The sequence below is a fragment of the Hippopotamus amphibius genome, chromosome 4 (genome assembly GCF_030028045.1).
Source record: "Hippopotamus amphibius kiboko isolate mHipAmp2 chromosome 4, mHipAmp2.hap2, whole genome shotgun sequence".
In the NCBI taxonomy this organism is placed as follows: domain Eukaryota; kingdom Metazoa; phylum Chordata; class Mammalia; order Artiodactyla; family Hippopotamidae; genus Hippopotamus; species Hippopotamus amphibius.
Window position 1 is genome coordinate 2,749,544 of NC_080189.1, and position 19,698 is coordinate 2,769,241.

A 19,698-nucleotide genomic window follows, 5' to 3' on the forward strand; every position below is an offset into this window, starting at 1 on the left:
TGGAGACATCTTTGTATTTTTAAAATACACTACAAATAAACATTAAGAACAAAGTTGAACTTCCAGGGGAGGAAGAGAGCTGATTGACCTATTGATGGGGCGGGGGGAGGGGGGGTTCTGAGATGTTACGGTTGGTCTGGTCCCTCCAAATTCACCTGTTGGAGTCCTGACCCCCCGGGAACTGGGATTGTGACCTAATTTGGAGGTAGGGTGTGTACAGAGGTCACGGAGATGAAGTGAAGTCATTGAAGGGGTCTCGTCCACTATTTCTGTTGTTCTTTTGTAAAGGGGAAGCTTAGACATGGACACACACAGGGACACCCCACGTGAAGACCAAGATGGCTGTTTGCGAGCCACGGAGAGAGCCCTGGGGGGGAACCCACCCGGGGGGAGCCCACCCCGCCCACACCCTGATCTCAGACGTCCCGCTTCCAGAACCATGAGACTATCTGTTTCTGTAGCTTATGCTGCCCAGTCTGTGGTGTTTTGCTACAACAGCCCAAGTGAATGATTCACAAGTCAGAGGGGGGGTTGTCTTGGGCTTTTGTTTTTGTCTTTAATTACACTAAATCCCTTTATTTTATTTTATAAACTTATTTATTTATTGGCTGTGTTGGGTCTTTGTTGCTGCCCATGGGCTTTTTCTAGTTGCAGAGAGTGAGGGCTGTTCTTCTTTGCAGTGCGCAGGCTTCTCATTACGGTGGCTTCTTTGGTTGCGGAGCATGGGCTCAGTAGTTACGGCACACGGGCTCAATAGTTGTGGCTTGTGGGCTCTAGAGCGCAGGCTCCGTAGTTGTGGTGCATGGGCTTGGTTGCTCCATGGCATGTGTGATCTTCCCGGACCAGGGCTTGAACCTGCATCCCCTGCATTGGCAGGCAGATTCTTAACCACTGCGCCACCAGGGACGTCCCCTGGGCTTTTGTTTTATTTTGTGAATTTGTGTGTGTGGATGAATGGAAGAGACTTGAATATACTTCAAAGGCTGCAAATAGATAGGGAGAGGCTAGAAATACTGGTGAGATAGATGTGACCCAGCCCTACGCTGGAATGTGGTGCAGCCCAGAAAAGGAAGGAGGTCCTGAGACCTGCTGCAACGTGGACGAACCTTGAGGCTGTGATGCTCAGTGAAATAAGCCAGACATGAAAGGATGAACACTGTGTGATTCCATTTCTGTGAGGTTCCCAATCAAGTTCACAGACACAGAGAGAAGGGTGGGTGCCCGGGGCTGGGGGAGGTGGGACGGGGAGTTGGTGTTTCCTGGGGACAGAGTCTCAGTTTGTGAAGGTGAAAGAGTTCTGGAGGTGATGGTGGGCGTGGTGCACAACAGCGTGGGTGTGCTGCATGCCACTAAGCCAAGCCCCTAAAGATGGTTAAAATGGTAAACTTTGGTGTTATCTATATGCTGCGGCAATTAAGAAAAAGCGGTAAAGAAAGTGCTGGTGAGAGAGTGCTACTCGCAGTCTCTGAAGACAGACGGGAAGCAGGAAGGGCAGCGGTCAGGAAGCTCAGGGGGTCCTGCACAGAAGCCGAAACTCAAGAGGGGTGACCTGAGGCATCCTTGGCCCCCGCTTCTGGCGTGGCCCACGGTCCTTGGATGCTGGCAGCGGCATCCCTCCCATGTCATGTCCACTCCCACGTGGCCATCTCCCTCTGTGTGTCTCCTCTTCCCACAAGGTCCCCAGTCATCATGCATGAGGACCCACCTGCTCCAGGACAACCTCATCTTAACTAACTGCACCTGCAGTGACCCTGCTTCCACATGAGCTCACTTTCTGCAGTTCCTGAGGTCAGGACTCCGACATACTGTTTATGGGGCAATTCATCCCACAGCGGAGGGAGGGAAAAGAAGAGAAGGAGCCAGAAGAGGGAAGAGGGATGCCCTGGGTGTGGAACCTCAGTGAAGGGCTTTCTGGGTGACTGGGGAGACGTCTAGCTCCAGTGTCCTGCCATCGGGGGCACCACACCCTTCCTGGTGGCTGAGTGAGCAGGACGGGCAGGGGGCACAGCCATCCTGACCCCACCTGTGAACCCTGGGAGCCACACATGTGTCTAAACACAGCCCCACACCCTTATCATCACCTTTGCCACCACAAACAGGAGCCAGATGGCCCCAGGGCACACGAGTGACTGTCTTGCCCAAACAAGTCACATTCAGGCAGCCAGGAGCACCCAGCAGCAGGACTCTCCACGGTCCCCTCCTGAGCACACCCCTTGGGCACAGGACACGCTCAGGCCCGCGCTGGTCAGATACCCAGCTCAGTTTAGACCCAGTTTTGCCACTTTATAGCAAACTGACCTCGATCTGGGAAAGAAGACCAAGCTATAGGCTGTGTGCGACGTGTGCCAGCCTCCCCGCAGCCCGGCTGCCCAGCCCTGCCTGTCCCCGCCCTGGTCAGAGTCGCACTAAGCCAGCCTTGCTACCTGTGCTGGACGTGCGGCGGCCGAGGGGCTGGAGGGCATGACTCCCGCCGACGCGGCATGGACAGCTCCCGCTTTGCAGACGGGCAGCAGGAGCCCCGCCCACCCCAGTCTTCGTGGGGCGCCCGTGTCCCCCCCAGCCCTGTGGTGGGTGATGGACAGGGAGGACAGCATCCATTTGTAGGGACTCTGAGGCACGACCTCCTTTCGTTACATTGTACCTCTTGCTTGTATTATTTTCTGGGTTTTTTACTTCTATACATGTGCCCAGAACTGTGAAGGGTCTGAGATTGTGTTCTGCGTACAAGCTAGCAAGTCGCCTGCCCCCATTTCAGGGACGTGGGCAGAAGACACGTCTGGTCAGAGGTGGAGGACGGTGGATCAGGGACAGCAGGAGCGGCAACCAGAGTATCAGCCTTTCCCTGTCTGTGATCACCAAGGACCGGAGGGCAGCCTGGGTCCTTTCTCTGGGGGGACCCTTTGTCTCTCCAGCAAATGTGACATCGTCTGCTGCTGTCATTACTTATAAACCAACTGCACGGCAGAAGTCACGCTGTGCATCAACACTGAGAGACCAGTGCAGACTGGGGCCGACTGGGATAGACTGGGACAGACTGGGGCCGACTGGGGCAGACTGGGATAGACTGGGGCAGACCAGGGTGGACTGGGGCCGACTGAGGTGGACCGGGATAGATTGGGGCAAACTGGAGTAGACTGGAAGGGCTGTGGGCGCTACGAGTGAGGGTCTCAGAGGGGGTGCATCACAGCCTCAGGTTAAGAGGACACCCTTTGGGCACGTAGGAGCAGAAGTTGTCCCCATTGGAGGAGATTCCCGTTTCTCTCGACCCCTGGAGTCTGCGGTGGGCTCCCCCACTCTCAGGAGCTGCCCCCACAGTCTCCAGCCAGAAGCCCGCTTCTTGGGCTCAGAGCTCCCACAGGAGGCAGTGCTGGGGTGGATTGGGGCATACTGGGATAGCACTGGCTGCTGCTCCAGAGGCCCTGTGGTGAGGAAGGGTGGGCCCCGTTCTTGCAGCTGGTGCCTGCCTGCCTGATGTCCATGGCCAGTGTCCTGCTCTGCGTGCTCAGTGTGACCCCCGGACTCTTGCCCGAGTGCCCGATGCTATTGTGAATGTCTTCCCATGAAAGTAAACGTCTGTGTGCAGTGTCATGTTGAACATTCCACACGGTACTCCAGCAATTCCAGTATGAGAGCATCGCCTCTGAGCTGGTGTGCCATGCTCTCTGCATCTCTCCTTGCTTCTCTGCTGTTTCTTGGTCTCCTCAGACCGCCTTCCCCATCCCCTCCTCCTGCCAAGGGTCTTCCTGATGCCTCCTTCATCTGGTCCCCAAGGTCTCGCTGTCCCAGGATGGCAGTCCCACCCAGACCTCGCTCTCCATCTCATCCCCCCATCACCATCCCTCAGCTCCCCTGCTCCTGAGCTCCCATTTCCCCCTGAAACCAGCACTGCTGGCTGTGGACCGCCTTTTTCCCTCCTTTCAGGCTGAAAGTTAGAACAGTGTTTGATGCATGTAGTTGGAGTTTTGAATCATGCTGCGTGTGAACTCTGTTCTTGAAGAGCTCTGTGCGTTTTTTGCCGCCTGGAGCCCAGTGCAGTGCCTTGGACTCAGCTCCTCTTTTGTAGCCAGGAGTGTTGGTTGCAAGCAAAGGAAACCTGTCTCCTTGCTTAGACAGAAAATGACTGTACTGGAAGGGTAGGGGGTCAGGAAGAATGGAGACCCAGGCCAAAGAGTCAGCGCCAGACCCCAGAATACAGAAGGGGGTCCGGCTGTGGGCGCACCCTCCGTTCCCACCACCATGCCTTCATCGTCTTGTGTTCCTTTTCACCTTTCTGCCCCAGGTGTCGGGGTCGTGGGAATCCAGCACATGCTGCCTTCTGACCTCAGTCTCTGTCTGTGGTTCCCATAGCACCTGCATTCAGATCCACAAGTGTTCTGATTGCCTAGTTATTTCTTTACATAAAGCAACACTTTATTTATTTATTGGCTGTGTTGGGTCTTCATTGCTGCACACAAGCTTTCTCTAGTTGCAGCAAGCGGGGGCTACTCTTCATTGCAGTGCGCAGGCTCCTCATGTAGTGGCTTCTCTTGTTGCAAAGCACGGGCTCTAGGCGTGTGGACTTCAGTAATTGTGGCACATGGGCTCAATAGTTGTGGCTCATGGGCTCTAAAGTGCAGGCTCAATAATTGTGGCGCACAGGCTTAGTTGCTCCGAAGCACGTGGGATCTTCCCGGACCAGGGATCAAACCTGTGTCCCCTGCATCGGCAGGCGGATTCTTAACCACTGCACCACCTAGGAAGGCCAAGCACCAATTTCTTAAGACACGTCCTACACTTTCTCGTATTCCTTACTGCCAAAGTAGGCAGATGCTGCTGTCACAGTCCATACTAAAGGGATTCGTTAGCCAGACTGTGATGGTGTGGTTGTAGCCATGTTAGTTAAACAGACCAACACTTTTGGACCTGTCTCTAGGTGAGGCAAGGATGGGTGACTATCCCCTAAAACCCATCTTCTCTTCTTCTATAACAGTAGGAATGCAGCTGGGTCACGGCTGCCCATCCCCAACCTCACTTGCAGCTAATTGTGGCACCTGGCTAAGTTCTCCCTGGGAATGCTTGGGTGGCCGTAACAAAGGACCACAGACTGGTGGCTGAAATTTATTTTTTCACCGTTCTGGAGGCTGGAAATCAAAATCCAGGTGTGGGCAGGGCTTCTTCCTCCTGAGGCCTCTCTCCTGGGTGTGCAGACGGCCACCTTCTCCCCGTGTCCTCACATGGTCCTGCCTGTGTGCGTGTCTGTGTCCTGATCTCCTTTTCTTAGGAGATATGACCATATGACCTCACTTTCCCTTAATCACCTCCTTTGAGGCCCCATCTGCAAATACAGTCCTGCCCTGAAGTTCTGGGGGTTAAAACTTCAACAAGTGAGTTTTGGGGGAGACACAACTCAGCCCACAAGGAAGATACAGGTCCACCTTCCGTTTCCCTGCCTGAGAGGAGATCTCTTGTCCCGTGGCCCCTCCCACTGGCTGGAATGGCAGCCTCAGGAGCCACGTGGTCAAGACGGCAGAGGCCCCGTGCACTGGCCCCTGAGGGACTGCACGAACTGCGCTGTTAGCGCCTCTGCCTGGTGCACACGCAAGCATTGCCTTCTTTGTCCTGTGACCACATTTTTGTTGGGATCTCTTGTTGGAGGGGCTCCTCTTGCCTGACGAGAGCACAAGGTGCAGGTGAAATGGGGGCAGATGCTATCGGGGTCCCTGAGTCCGTCACCTGCTCCACTGTAGACGCTGGGAGAGCTGGATGGTAGCATCCTGGCAGTGATGCCCTCACGTCTCTCGGGGCCCAGTTCAGTGGGTCCTGGAAGTGAGCTGATTGGTGGGAGAGCACTGGACAGGAAGTGTGTGTCCGGGCTACTGCTGGAATATCTTGAGCCTCCCGAGAAACTTGCCTGACACGAGGCTTTGTGTCTCTTTTCCTACTTTTTAAAGATATTTTAATACATAAAAATATATGTAACGTATAAGTAATAAAACATGATCCAAGAGTGAACCCCTGGGTACCAGCTCTCAAACTGAGAATTGAAGCGTTACAGTGGCTTGCGTCCGGCTCTGTGCTCCCCCCGGGTAGCCATCATCTTTACAGTAGAATTGTTTTTTTCATTTGTCCACCGGGATTAGGGAGGGTTTGACTGGTCCTGAAGACCATTGGTATAACAAAGTTAGTTTGTAGCTGGAATAATTTAAGATTAATGGTGTAGTTATTAAAAATGCTCACCTAAGACTTTGGTTAAGTGCTGTGGAGTGAGGTGGGGTGGGGGTGCACAAAGGTTTAGAATCAAAAGTTTGTGCCTTTTGATTTATGAACGTTTGGCCTCTAAGAAAGTTTACTTTCTGTGCTGAAATTACTTCTCCAATAAATTTCTGTTTTTTTTTTTTTTTGGCACACAGGCTTAGTTGCTCCGTGGCATGTGGGATCTTCCTGGAGCAGGGATTGAACCTGTATCCCCTGCATTGGCAGGTGGATTCTTAACCACTGCGCCACCTAGGAAGCCCCAATTTCTGTTATTTTTTTATGCAGAGCCATCTAATCTCTTTTCTCTTCCTCTTTGTGCTACTTTCGAGATAAAAGGTAAAGATGTGCTGTTGTTTCTATACTATTGCTACTGATATTCATGATTATACGTTTTAGAGATGCAAAAAGTAAGTGACTGTTATCATCTTTGAAATTTAATGTCAACTAATGGTTTAGCTTCTCTGTGCATTAGTTAATATCTGCAAGTACTTTACAGTTTATTTAATAATTTAAAATCTGTTACCTTAATTGATCTCACAACAGCCTTTGTGGGAAGTAATGTGAATTTTTTTTCCTCCCAGTTTAGCAAACAAGGAAACTAATCTCTGAGGAATTAGATGATGGGTCCTAATGTAGTGAGAATCAGAGATTGGACTCTAAATCAGGTGTTTTGGTTAAATGTGCTCTCTCTATGATTTTTCCCCAGCAGCTTTGTTTTCTGCTCAGGAAGAAGCGTCCTGATGTTCTGGAGGGACCAGCGTCACCCCAGTAGATCAGTGTCTTGCGGCTGCTGTAACCACTTGTTAAAAATTTGGTGGCTTAAAACAACAGAAGTTTATTCTCTCACAATCTGGTATCACGGGGCATGGTTCAGGGTGTGTGCTCACATCTGCCGTGAAGTTTCTGCACCCACCCAGCAAGTGGGACAGAAGTGGGTGGGTGTAGGTGGGAGCAGGGCGCAGATACCCCTTAGGAATGCCCCAGGGTGGCTTACTCAGGCTCCTGTGTTTAACAGCTTTGTCCAAGGAGTTGCTAAGATCCAGGTGACTGTGGGCACCCTCCTTGGAAGACCCTCCTCCATAGGGCCTGATCTTGAACTTGTTCCCTGTTAGCTTGGAGGCCTTTGCTTAGATTTGGTCTAACGGTCTGTGGGCCTGAGCAGAGCTCAAAGGTGGTGCCGGCACCCAGGGGAGAGAGTGGCCCTGTTTTGTCATTAGGATCATGTGGCCACAGCACCAGCCCCGTAACCTGGTAACAAGTGCAGCTCCATTGACAGCAGGTTCAGGAACTTGGCCTTCAAGGCTTTCAAGGCAAGGACAGAATTCACCTTGTGAAGATGTACTTAAAAAAAAAAAAAAAAAAACCCATCCCTGGATATAATTCTGAGTAAATTAAGGATTATGGGGTCAACTTCAGTTCATTGACTGTAGCCAAGTAGCTGGAAATTCCTGGCCCGGGAGGCCAGAGGGCAGACCTCGAGCTCTTGTCCCAAATCCGGCACAGGCGGCGATGAGGGTTTGTTCTTGCGTCTTACACACCTTTTCCCCAGTCATATAAGTGGCTACGTTGGCCTGGCGTTCGATCTATTGGTCCCTGAGCTCCAGGGCACAGGGATGCCTGTACTTGGGTTGACGTAGGTTTTGAAAGGTTGCTTTTAAAGTTAACATGACTTAGAAGCTGCAGTTTGTAGAGGCGTTTCCATGAAGCTGGCCTGTGAGTCAGTCCTCTAAAACAGTCAGACCAGGCACTCGCTTGTCTTCTTTGGTCTGTTGGTTCTTGGCCTGCAGGGTTTCACCTGTGTTGAAAATCTGCTGAGGTGCACTCACTACTCCTTCCCTGACCTGTGGTCACAACTTGGACTGCCTGGGTTCCAGCCCCAGCTCTGCCATTTGCTGTGTTTCCTTGGGCAAGTTATGTGTCCTCTCTGTGCCCTGTTTCCTAATCTTGAAATGTGAATAGTCTCTACTTTATCAGGTTATTATGAAGATTAAAGGAGATTAATATAGACAAAGTGCTAACACAGTGGCCAGCCCACATCAAGGCCCCAGTAGACCTGCTGGTCCCCTTCAGGGCTGTGACCTCCGTACTGGCCACTCCATGGCACTTGGAGTGACCCATGGCTTTAGACAAGGCCTCATTGTCAGTGTCTTCAGCGTGCCTGTCTGTCAGGTCCGGAAAAAAGTCACCGCTGTGTTCCTGGGTGCTCAGTGGTGAGGAGGCCCCAGCTCCCCACCCACAGAACTTTTCACTCACTCCGCGGCTTCTCCGTTTTCTTTCGGATTGTTGATTGCATAACAGAGCATGTGGCTGATAGCACAATGCAAGGCAAAGGTTCTGTTCTTCAGAACACTTGGTGGGGGGGGGGAAGTTAGGTGGCGCTTAGTTCTGAGCCCTTGGTTCAGACGTGATTTTTCTTTGGTCCATTACCACCATTTCACCTTCAACGGAAGCCTTAATCAACAGAAACATCCTATTGCTCGGTTCCTCCACTCATCGTTCATTGATTCAGCACTATTTACTACTTCTCCATGCTAAGTAATATAATAATGCATTCATTTAGATGGCTGAAGGGTCTATCCTGGTGATTTTTCTTAAAACTAAGAGCTCCTCCAAAGGAGAATTGAAATGTTTATCTCCAGAGACAGACGGCTCCATCAACTTACATCTGTATGTATTCCTATACTTGGCCTTTGTAAATAAGACTCGGGAAAGCCATATGGAACCAGGGTGCTACATTAGAAGCTGTTTATCCTTCCAACCCAGGCACTTTAGAGCGTAAAGGGGGAGCTGTTACTAATTACGCTAAGAAAACAGGCAGGAGCTGGAACTGGCCCAGGAAGCCAGGACATACAGTCCCTTGTACAGAAAGACAGAGTGAACACGCCTCATACATGAAGAGGCCCTAGAAGTGAGAAATAGAAACAACTAAAGAGCAAGCAACGTTGTAGAAAAATGGGCCAGAAGCAGATGAGAAAATTTGCAGGAGAAATACAAGTGGTTAATAAACATACTGAAAGATTCTCAGTCGACTAGTGATCAGAGAACTGCAAGGTAAAAAGGAGGAACCATTTTCACCTGTAGACCGGCAAACATTGAAGGTAAAGTGTGTCTGCCTGTTGGCACAGGTGGGAGATTCCCAGTCGTGGGAGTCTAAACGGGGACAGTACGTTGAAGGGAACACTTACTGTATCTATTCAGAAACCAGACATGCATCTGCTATAAACCCAGAAGTGTTGCTTCTTGAGCACTGGTAGTAGAAGTCGTCAGCAAGGTGGCAAGGGAGAGCGGATACGCATGTCTGCCTGACCGCTGCTGGTGATGGTGAGCCACTGGAGATGACCCAGTGCTCCCCGGACAGGAGCACTAAAGTAGTTTAAAATCTACTTTGTAAAAGAGTGGGCAGCCGCTAAAAAGGAAGCAGTCACCCTGAGAGTGGAAGTGGTCTGCGTGAGACATACCTCACCTGCTCCCAGACCCAAGCGCACCTGCCTGGCTTCTGCCACTTGGAGACGGACCCTGTGTGGCCGAGGGACCCTGCCTGAGGCTGACCAGCCATGCCTGGAATCTCTGGTCCCCCTCACCCTCTCCGGTACCTGGTGAAGCATAGGTCTGAGGCAAGGAGTCTGCTTCCTGCAGAAGCTGCTGAAGTGTCCAAGTGACAGTCCGGAGACGGGGGACAGAACTCCGTGGAGCCAAGCGCAGCTCAAGGAGGTGGCAGAGAGCAAGCAGCTAGATTCTTCCCTCTTGCTCTCTTCTGTGAACCGGCCCCAGGCATGGCTTTTCATACAACCTGCCTGGAGGTGTCCCACATGGCTGGAGCCCGTGTGCAGCTCCCCAGCCTGGAAACAAGCAGGGTGGGCTCTGAGTCCGCTTGACAAGCTCCCTGGGTTCGCACCTCACTTCCTGTCCTCACTGCTGTCGCCCTGCGACTGCTTCTCCCCAGGAAGGAGCATCAGCACCACGCCTCACCTCGGGCTGTGTCTTCCAGGGAACAGGGACTGAGCCACCTTCACAGTAAGGTTTTCATTTCAACCAACCTACTTAAAATTGCAGACTACCTGCCCACCTCCCTCCTAATTCTCCTGACTCTGCTCTACTTTTCTCCCCATAGCACTTGTCATCTCCTAGAATACTGTATCATTTATTTCTTTAGTGTTTAGTGTCCATGTCCTCTGGCTAGAAAAGAGGCTTCAAGAAGGCAGGGGACTTTGTTTTGTTCACCAGTATATCTCCAAGTGCCTAGAACATGGTAAGCCCTTAAAAAAACACTCATTGAGTACACAGATGAATGAATTTGTATGATCGATGTGAAAAGATATTCACTATATATTGTTGAGTAAAAGGCATGGCTTCCAACAGTCTGTGTTCAGAGACTGGAAGACAACATTATTAAGATCTCAGTACTGCCCAAAGTCATCTACAGATTCAACCCAATCCCTAGCAAAATCCCAATGGCTTTTTTCTTTGCAGAAACTGAAAAAAAAAATCATAAAATTCAAACAGAATCTCAAGGGACCCTCAAATAGCCAAAACAATTTTGAAAATCAAGAAGAAAGTAGGAGGACTCACACGTTCTGATTTCAAAACATATTACAAAGCTCTGGTAATTAAAACAGTGTGGTAATGGCATAAAGAGAGACAGATCTGCCCAGAAATAAACCCTGTGTATATGGTCAGTGATCTCCAACAAGGGTGCTAAGACCATTCAATGGGGAAAGGACTGTCTCTTCAACAAATGGTGCTGGGAAAACTGGATATCCACATGCAAAAGAATGAAGTTGGGCCTTTACCTTATATCGTACAAAAAATTAACTCAGAATGGATTAAAGACCTAAACATAAGACCCCAAACTATAAAACTCCTAGAAAAAAAAATGGGGGAAAATCATTGGACTTGGGAATGATTTCTTGGACACAACACTAAACACACTGGCAACAAAAGAAAAAACAGACAACTAGGACTACATCAAACTTACACACTTTTGTACATGAAAGAACACAAAAGAGTGAAAAGGCAAGCTAAGAACGGGGAAAAAATACTTTCAAATAACATCAGATAAGGGGATAATACCCAAAATATAAGAAGAAATCCTAGAATTAAACAACAAAAAATTAACTGGATTAAAATATGGGCAAAGGCCTTGAATAGACATTTCTGTAAAGATGGTATACAAATGTCCAGTAAGGATATCGAAAGATGTTCAATATCACTAAAATCAGAGAAATGCAAATCAAAACCACAATGACATGTCAGCTCACACTGAGTAGGCATCTTCTATCAGAGAAACAGGGAGAAGTCCTCAGAACCCAGGAGGATGGCGGGAAGTGCGTGGACCTCCCTGGAAGCACAGGTTTCTGCCATTAGTAAGGTCAGCGCTTCAGCCCCTGGGGTCATGGCTGGGACGAGGCATGGGCTACAGGGGGAGGCCCAGTGATGTGAACTGTGTCACACGGTGCTCACAGTTGGAGCGCAACATCCTACCCCCACCCCATGATAACAGGGTGCCCCAGTGCAGGGGAAGGGGAAACAGTGCAGCACCTGCATGTTTGGCTGCACTGCCTGCCAGGGGTCACCAGGAGCGGTGCCCGGCCCAGGAGTCAGTGCTGGGGCTCGCCCGAGGAGGAATGGCTTGGGAGTCTGGGGCTGCTTGGACTGGATGCAGGAGCTGGGAGTTAACAGTGGACATGGGGCTACCATGACCTTGGGCTTGGACACAGGGCTGCAGTGGCCACAGGCTCGTCGTCTCCTCTCAGGCAGTCAGCTCCTCAGCTGTGAAGTGGAGGAAAGGGGAAGGTGTGGATGATTCCTAAGACATTCCTTTTAGGAATGATTGCATCCCCAGTAATAGAAGAGCATTCCAGCCATGTGTTTCCATGGGTGGGGTGTCTCGGGCCCTGGGAAGGGAGAGCTGTAGGGCAGTAGCACAGGGCACTTGACTGTCAAACCTGGGTAGAGCCTGGAGTGAGGTCCCCCAAGGGGAGGGCTCCTCTGCTTTCCATATTTTATTTATTTTCAAGTCAGTTGTCCTAAGGACCAGTTGCAGAGAGGAGATTAACTGAGTTTCTCAGCAGAAGAATCAAACAAACACTGGGTGTTGAAATTCTACCTGGTTAGTGTTGATTTTAATCTAAGCCAATTAAGTTTACAAAGACCAGCACACTTTTCCTTGTTGACTAAGCAGAGCCACTTAGTTTCCCACTTGATTTGCCAGCATTCTCCCACCCATTTCTCCCCCTCCCTGAGAAATAAAGTGGGTCCATTGAAGAGAAATTTCCAAATAACGGAAATCTAGCATAGTGAATTCTATAGCAAATATTTACTGTCGTTTTCAACTGTCTATAATGCAGCATGGATATCCCACCTTAGGATGGCATGGATAATTTGTTTTTGTTGTTGTTTTTAATTAATTAATTAATTTGGTTGCTCCGGGTCTTAGTTGCTGCATGTGGGATCTTTAGTTGTGGCATGTGTGCTCTTAATCGCAGCATGCAGGATCTAGTTCCCTGACCAGGGATCCAACCTGGGTCCCCTGCACTGGGAGCCCAGAGTCTTAGCCACTGGACTGCCCGGGAAGTCCCGGCATGGGTAATTTGGATTAGATTTCAGTATACTGTACAGGAAAAGAAACTCTACAAGTTCAGATGAAATGGATGAATACGTAGAACATCCTCTTATGCTCCTGGAGAAGTAAAAGTTGCAGGAAATGAAGAAGCCAGCAGGGAGTCACTGTCTCCAGTTCTGGAGGCCAGAAGTCTCAAGCCCAGCTGAGCAGGACCACACTCCCTGTGAAAGCCCCAGGCGTTCCTTGGGGCCAACCGTCTGTCCTCACGTGGAGTCCTTCCTGCTGCCTTCACTTTGTCTGCGTCCATGGTCCCCCCCACCTTTTTTTGGGGGGGGGGTGAGGGGGGCGGGCCTGTGGGATCTTAGTTCCCCAACCAAGGATTGAACCTTGGCCCTTCAGTGAAAGTGCCGAGTGCCAACCACTGGACCACCAGGGACGTCCCCACTGTTCCCCTTTGACAAGGACACTGATCCTCTTGGATCAGGGCCTACCCTTGTGACCTCATCTTAACTTGGTTAAATCTTCAAGGGCTCTTTCCAAAAAAGGTCACCTTCTGAGGTGTTGGGGGTGGGCTTTTCACATATGTTCTCTGGGGGGACACAATGCACCCCATAACACAGGCTGAAGGACAGTGATCCCTGGACAAACAAGGCCACGAGGAAGGAGCGTTTGGGTTGAAACAGGAGGCAACCCTATTTGGAAAAAGGAAGCTTTTCTCAGCTTTTCTTCTTCCTTCTTGGAGAGCCAAGGTCCTCAGGTAGTAATTAACTTGGTGCTTTTAACTGATGACCTGAGAACTAAGTCCAGGTGTTAGATTGAAAACTATAGGCTATTCTAAGCTAAAAATTGGTTTCATAATACCCGGCAGCTGAGTGTTTGACAACCTACCAACCTACCCATCTTCCTCCTTCCTAAATCCCTTCAAATACCTGTTATGGAGAGGGAGTGGGGTTACTAAGATGAAACTGAAACAGGGTCCCCAAAGAGCTGTGTGTCTCCGGAAGCATAAACTAGACCTCCTTGGTGAACAGGAGCTCTGACATCAGGGCAGGAATCTATTTTGCTCCTGGTGCATGCTGCGGAATTTCTGCCATACCTCGTGTTCAGTAACATTTTTTCTGTGTTTTTCAACAACCATTTAAACCAATGCAAAGAGCCATCTGTGGATCTTAGGAAACACAACAGTTTCCTTTCTGAGAAGCCCCTGGACAGGGCTTTCCCATGTGTGCAGGTTTCCAAGAGGACCTGGAGGCCGCTTCTGATCCTGTGAGGTGAAGTAAAGTGCAGACTCTCTCCTCGGACCTGGGAAACTTTGAAATGATCTTTCCAAAGACTCATTGGCATGTTGACCTTTCTTCAGCGGGCTTCCCCGAAACTGGCCCGACGAGTTGGTCACGTGGAGGGCTGCCGGTCAGCCCTGTAAGGCCCGCACACCACGGCGGCTGCAGGAAGCAGTTCATTAGGAGCGACTTGACCTGAGAAGCTCCTGCCCAGCCTCCTCCTCACCTGGGACCCCTTCTCGGAGCTTCTCTGCTCACGCTCCCCCTGTCCTAGCTGGGTCTTTGCAACTAATGTGATTGACGCAAAATTAGGGGAAAGGGTGATGCCGGCCGTTCACACCGGCACGGATGCCCAGAGAGTTAGGATGGTCTGAGCCGTCAGATGGCCCATGAGACACAGTCCGAAGGGCGGTAGGACATTGGTCACGGTCAGAGTACCCAACATTCTGCAGTGAAGAGACAAATTCTGAGGATGTCGGTGAGCACATGAGAAGTGAGCCACTGGGGGCGGCCCAGGCCCCCGCGACGGTCTCTGCGTTGGCAGCAGTGGGTGCTACCTGGGGTCGGCAGGGCAGTGAGGGTGACGGCGTGAAGGACCCAACACGGTCCGACCCTGTGCCCAGGTCACCTCCCTGAGCTGGGGCACCGGGAACACCATGACCCGGGGCAGTAAGACCCTCATTTGGGGGGTGGCGAGGAAAGCGAACCAACGCTGTTGGAAGCCATGCCTGCACTAAACTCTGCCTGGAGGAGCCCCCCCACTCCTGCTCACTTTCCGTTTTGTGAGTACCCCCCACACCTTTAGTTTCGCAGCATAGTGGAGGGGCCTGAGGGCCGGGCGGCAGAATGGCAGTGGACGGGCAGAGTGCCTGCCCTCCTATCAGAAAATGTTTGTTGAAAGGTTGATAAACAGATGAGTGGATTATTTATCTAGCATCTTCCTCGAGCATTTACGGATGAGGAGCCAGGCCCCAAGGCTCAGGGCAGAACCGGAGGACGGACAGAGACACCACCCCCCTCCCGGCTCACAGGTGGAGGGAAGACCAGAGCACAGTCACGGCCCGAACAGCCAGGCGACAGGGCCCTGCGGCCTCAGGAACTCGGGAGGAAAGTAAGAAAATGACAGGTGAGCTGAGGTCTGAAGGATGAATAAGAAGCAACTCTACAATTTAAAATAGGAGACCTACCCAAGAGAAGACAGAAGAAACATGGAGAGCTCCGTTCTAATGAGAAAATTGCTTTCGTGGGCGTTCCACTCATCCTCCTTGGCTGTCTTAGGTTCCTGAACTGAGCAATGTATATCACACGGGGCAACAAAAACTGTAGAGAAACAGTAGCTAATGAATGAAAACAGTGATGCGATACTGCTTTTCACACACTACCGTCTTGTCTTAAGTCACAGTCCTGGGCACGAACCTCCCACACTGTCTCTGCACATCCGTGCTTTCCCGAGCGAGCTGCCTTGGGCCGGGCACTCGCGGTATAACTGTTCAGTAAGAGATTCTTCAGGAGTGAATCCTGGAAGATCTATATGGAAAATCCACAGAGGACCAAGTTTGGATCCTAGGAGTTGGATGCAGATTTCGTGTGTCTTTCTTTGCATATTTTGGCCACATTCAGGGATCAACATGAAATCCCCCCCGTGGCTACTTTATGGTTGACCAGCCTGCTTCTTCCCCAAGAGCACGCGTAATGGTAGATGACTGGGTAGTTGGCCAGCTTCTTATTGTGTAAGAAAACGTGTTAGAGCTGAATTTGAATATCTTTATTAACATTTTATAATATTAGTACTTTTCAAAGAGTATATTCTGACTCTAAGGCTTTATCTTCTTGTTACATTATTACAAAGAGATCATCTGAAACTCAGAAAGTGAACATTCTTAGCAAAAGAAAAACATGAAGTAGAAAAGGCAAGTTTAGGGACTTCCCTGGTGGTCCAGTGGTTAGGACTCCACGCTTCCACTGCAGGGGTGCGGGTTCCATCCATGGTCGGAGAACTAAGATCCCGCATGCTGTGTGGTGCAGCAAAAAAGAAAGAAAGAAGAGAAAAGGAGAGGAAAGGAAAGTTAGGTTTAGATTTAAATGGGCCCCCTTCTCTCCTCTCTTTTTACCATCAAGATAAAGGGAACGTCTACAGTTCAAGGGTGGGTGGTGCCCAGGCTCCAGACGACTTGGTTGTGTCTAATTCAGGTCTTTAGAGCAGCTGCCAGAAACCCTCCTCAGGTGAGCTCGCAGGAGACTCAGAAAACCGGCTAAACACAACACCCTCGTCCCAGTCCCGCACTGCTGTTCACTCAGCCTCACTTTTGCAGCTGGCGAGACGGGACACAAATCTTTTGTGAATCACACACCTTACCTCTAGTGAAATGAGAAAATTCAATCACCTGCCCCAGCCCAGAAAAATTCCAGGAAATGTTTCACTCCCCAAACTTACTCTGAACGCCAGGTCGAGACCAGTTCAGAGTGGGCATTACCATGGTAGAGCCGCACGCACCCATCAGTCGCGGGCGGAATCTCCTGGTGTCTGTGGCGAGAGACGCATGTGGCCCTCAGTATTCCGGCCGTGAACACATCTGTGTCCCCGTGGGAGAAACCCGTGGGTCTGGGCTGTGTTGGTAACGGATCGCGTTGCACATGATAAGGTAAGAGCGGTCTCTTCTGCCCCTGCAGTGCGAGTCACAGCTGGAAATAACATCTGCAAAGCCGCGCAGCGCTGCGGAGCTGCGGCCTCTGGTTCTCCGGGCTCAGGGCTGCCTTCTGGGCCATTGGCGCCGCCCGGCCCGGCCCAGCCCAGCGAGTCCGCGGAACCGGCCGAGTCCCAGCCCTACCCCGTCCCGAAGCCCTTCTCCTCTCCAACAGCCCTGCGGGCAGCACCCTGGGCGTGCCGCCCCAGAGCCTCTCCAGCAGCCCGGGCCCTGGGGGAGCACAGGGCGTCCAGCTTGTGGGGAGGACTTCTGCGGCCACTCCGGGGCCAAGCTGCGCAGTCGTCACTTCATCGCTTCTTTACAAAGCGCGCAACAGCACCCACCCCTGCCTTTCTCCATGGTTTCCTCCACACCTGCCTCCCCCAGGCTGGCATGGGGACCTGTGTTTCTGTCTCACCCTGGGATGAGGACCTCTGAGGCCAGTTCTTTTTTTAAAAAATTTGTTTATCGCTTGGGTCTTCGTAGCTGCACGGGCTTTCTCTGGTTGTGGTGCGGTGGCTTCTCTTGTTGCAGAAACAGGCTCTAGGTGCGTGGGCTTCACTAGTTGTGGCTTGAGGGCTCTAGAGCACAGGCTCAGTAGTTGTGGTGCACGGGCTTCATTGCTCAGCCCATTGTGGGATCCTCCCAGGGCTCAAACCCGTTTTCCCCTGCATTGGCAGGTGGATTCTGAACCACTGTGCCAGCAGGGAAGTCACCTGAGGCCAGTTCTGTCAACCCAGCTCCCGCAGAGCAGGCTTTCAGGAGACCTGTGCAGAGACCACACAAGAGGACAGCATGCGGGGTGGGGCTGGGACACCTCCCGGTCACCTGGGGCGACTCTCCACCCACAGACCTCAGACAGCCGCTGCTCCTCTGCCCCGTGGCTGTCACTCGGGGCCCCGGATGTGCTGGCTGTTACTTGGTCAGGATGCTCTGCCCTTCTCCTGGGCTCCATCTTCTGGGTGCCCAGACCTCCCCGCCCCCTTCTAAGACAGGGAGAAGGGCCCTCTCTCTCCAAGACAGACGACATTGTTTCTGGGAGAGCACAGAGCAAGGCCCCAGAAGACGCCCCACTTCCCGCAGTGTCAGTGGGAGGGGCAGGAGGAGGTTAAACTGGGCTACTACACGCCAGTTTCCACCATGAGGAAAAGTACTTTTCCCAAGAGGTTGTGTTGAAACTTGGTACATTTTGAAAAGCTATAAAATAGTCTTTCATTCCAAATTTGAATATCGTACAGAGAGAATCCCCCCCTTTTAAAAGAAAAACCCATAAATACAATGGCTGGTTTTGAACCTTTAATAAAAGTAAAAAATGAATGCAAAAGAACACAATGCTGGAAACTTAATTAGAGTGGATGTGAATCTCACTGGACGTTCAGATCTGGTATAGTGCAAATTCTGTTCATACTAGTCTACATTTTTACAACCTCAAGTGACTTTGGTTCATATACTTGCTATAAAGTATTGGCAACATAATTCTTCAGATTCACATCCCTTGGCTACATTGTTTATAACAGATATAGATTTATTTCCAGTTTAAGAGAAAAAATACTCGTTTGTGCACGATCAAGTATCTCTGAAAGATTCAATGACTGCTCTCATCTAATAACTTCTGGTTTTTCATAAAATGCTGACATCCTTACTGAAAAATCTACTCACATAGCTGATGATTTTCAGAAAAATGTATAAGGGGGGTCATTGCAAAGTTCAGGATGATCCTATTTTCTTTTAAACAAAATTCCTCTAGAACAAATTAGCTACAGTAACCTAAAATTTACTCCAGGATACTCTCCTCAAAACCAAACCAAACCGCAACAAGGACCATGACGTGAGAGGGGCCGAGGGCAGCCCACGCCGCCGGCGGTGGCTCCGCGACCCCGGCCCCTCACCGCCAGCTGCTACAGGAGTCTTTTCATCAAGCCACGCTCACAGAATTTAAAAGAACCAAAACATTTAAATTGCAAAATACAAAAAGGTAAATTTGTAAGTAAAAATTACAAGTTTACTAAATCCACAAAACTGGAGTATTTCGAAGACCAGGGCTCAGTGGAGGGTGTGACAACAGAGTAACTTCACAACTGAATGAAATTATTGCTGAATTTTGCCTCCATGCAGCACTGAAATGGAGAACCCTCTTTAACATCTCATACGTTAAAAAAAAATAAATATTTAAGAGAATACAAGGCTCAGATTGGTTTTCATATACATTGCACTTGAAGTTGAAGACCCAGTACTTGCAAACTGGGTCTCACATGGTCTATGCCATTAAATGAATACATTGTGCTCACCACATCTTTGCGTTTTTAGAAACAGCGAATGTTTAATGCAGTGACATACGCACGCTTCTCTGTACAAGGCAATCACAGACTGCAGATCCCATAGGGCTGTGGAAAACCAGTCAGCTCTGCTCTGGAGAATCAGAGACAACACACGATCTTGGCTGAGACTGACACAGGGCAGGCAGGTACGCCTGCCAGACGATTACGGGTTCTGAATAACCGTCATCCACACGAGGACATTCCAACCAGTCACAGCGCAGGACGATGGCCTCTCGCTGCCTCCTGCTCTCAGCAAGACTGTCTACACGGGACTCCCCGAGGAGCGAACAGCCCGGCCGTGCACTGTGAACACGCACGGTTGCGGGACGGGGTGCCCGGCGCTGCCACCTTACGCCTGCCGCCGCCGCTTTCCCCTTTTTTTACACAACCCTATTTTAAAAATCTTTTGGATGAGTAATATTCCTATTTTACCACACTTCATCTTTGTAAGCACCATCGAGCTATCCCCTGGGCGCTGATAGGAAATCAGAGCTGGTAGTTAGGCTTTAGTTCAAGGCTTGGAAATATGGCAACTTGCTTTTAATAACACGTGAGACCGAATCCTCGGGACCCTGTGGCCGGCCGGCCCGCGCTCAGTGCCTCGGAGCAGAGCAGACCCG